The sequence below is a fragment of the Montipora capricornis genome, unplaced genomic scaffold (genome assembly GCF_036669925.1).
Source record: "Montipora capricornis isolate CH-2021 unplaced genomic scaffold, ASM3666992v2 scaffold_418, whole genome shotgun sequence".
NCBI lineage: Eukaryota > Metazoa > Cnidaria > Anthozoa > Scleractinia > Acroporidae > Montipora > Montipora capricornis.
The window spans coordinates 92501-95000 of NW_027180149.1; positions in this window are offsets into that span (position 1 = coordinate 92501).

Genomic DNA, 2500 nt, shown 5'->3' on the forward strand with positions numbered 1-2500 from the left:
TTCTTAGTTATGACCTGCGAATTTCATGCATGCTTAATAGGAATCGAGGTCGAGGCCGCTGGCGATTTGGTAATAAAATCATATTTTCAAAACTTTAAATAAAGTTAAAAAAAGAAAAAAGAAAAATCGGTCCATTTTTTCCGTTGTTTGATCCATGTTACATTATATTACCAGTTTAAATATAAACAAGAAACCCTTGACGTACACAAAATATGATTTTTCAATTATTCTTGGTTTTCACCCACGTGACCTTAGTCCTTGACAACCGTCGTTAACCGCCATTGTGGAGCCCCTCGAATCGTAAACAGAGATACGTACAGAGAGATGTGAGTGAGTTGTAGTGCGATGGTTCTCTGTATAATACCTGGCTGTGGAGTAAAATCTGGAAACAAGGAAGGTATTAGTCTATTCCGTATACCTATCGTTGTTGATAAGAACGGTGAAAGTTAAAAACAGCTAACAGAAGATCGCCGAAACGCGTGGATTTCACAGATAAGCCGAGACGACACGAAATCGAAAGACTTTATTTCTGGGAAGCCTGCCTTACTCTGGGACAGATACAACGAACAAAGGACAATTTAAAAGCTTTCGCAGCGGTTGACTCACGGTTTACTGTTAGATTTTAACTTTAAGTGTGGGGTAGGACTTATTTTGCTGAAATTGTCTTTACAGGTTTAGCAATTAAAGCTTTTGCGGTGATTGCCAGTAACGGCTTTTGCTGTGAACAGTTGTGTTTTATCCTGTAAAGCTCTCGCAGCGATTTAGCACGCGTTGGTTCAGGGTTTTAGGGTAAAAAGCGAGCGAGTCAGAATTTGTCGAAAGTTGGCTTTTTTTCGATAAAGCGTTTCTCGGCCGGGTTTCCACCGATGTCTTCCCAAATCACACCACCGAAGCGCTTGAACCCCTCAAACAAGTGTGCTCAATTTCGACCGATTAAACCACAACGTCGCGGAGAAATTTATCTTCGAAAATTCATCTCATTAAATATGCCCGATGCAAATGAGGTGCTCCGGTTTTGAATATTTAATGAGGTGAATTTAACCTGAGTATCAGGCGTTTGTGATACTCAGGTTAGCAAATGTCTAACTCGGAGGCGTTTTATTCGATTTCGCTGAAATTCGACAGGCGAATGCGAGGGATGGAGCGCCCAAATTGACTGAGTTTGAAGGAAATCGGACGAATTTCGAAGGAAAAAAGCTTCTCACCTTCTCAAGGTGAAGGACTGAGACTCTAATCGACCAAGTACTTTGACAGAAGAAGAGGGAAATCATCGAAACAAAGGGAATGAGGAGGCCTTTTCTTCTCATCTGGCGGCCATAGCAGTTAGCGAAGGTATTAAAAGAAATCCAACTGGAAACTGATACAGATAAGGTCGACGCCGAGTGTCAAACTTCCGAGTCACCTTGGCCACAAACAACAACAATCTTGCCCGCGATTTCCTTCCCTTGCTTAAACGGACGCAACGAAACCAGAAATCATCTGGTTGTACGCTATCAAAATTTTGAAGGCCTTAAACTGCTTGTTTGTATAATAGCTTGTCTCTAAAACTAACTAGGAAAGCAAGTCTGAGACTTCTAGAGGAGCCAAACTGATCGCTCCGTATGGCCGCTGGGTCAAAACAATTTTCTTCTTGAATTTTTCGGACTTTGAGTGGCCTTGAATGTCCGGCTTGTTTTCGTGACTTTTCGCATCAGTTGCTGCCATTTTTTTAAACTTTAGCGGCCTTTACTACTACAACCATAATTCACAGAGCGAATGACGTCATCATGCATCATGCATTTGCACTTCTACCCAATGTATGAATGGTATTGTTATCCCATTGGCGGCTCATAATTCTTGTTCTGTTGCTTCCTCAAGCAACTCTTCAATGCTTCCCACCTCTGATGATGACAGATTTGTATCCAGCCATCATTTCGTTGAGCTCCGGGCTGTCAGGCGTAGCCAGTAATTTTCATACGGGTGTCCAGCAAAGGCTACTCAACAGAAAAAAAATGTTATGGCTTGGACCCCTTTTGATACGAATTTGGGCAGTAAATATCATAGCTCCGTCTGAAATTGAGTCAGGTTGGGGTGCCTTCTATAACCAGGATCTGGAATTGTATATTTTGCTTAAGTATTCTACCTCTTGAAAACAACGGGTTAGAAATTAAACAAGGTGTAGACAAGCAGATATTTTGGTATATGTTTCGCCTAAAGCGGAGAGTTTTTGTTTCAGGAAGCATACCGCACCGAACACCCCACTTCCCTTCTCCCGGGTGTGTTTATCGAAATCGGGGTACTTGTATTAAGTATTGATGAAGTATTTGGCTCAGCTTAAAAACATAGAACGCGTTAAAGCTGGCGAAAGCTGCATTGAGTTAGCTAAAGGAATTTATTTTTCTGTATCTGTTTGAAATACTCTCCAGGTATTCCGGCTGAAAAGTATGATTCGTTTAGCATTATGCAAGCGATGTAGAGACCATCTGAAGATACTAATAGAAAGCGCACCTTCAGTGAGAGA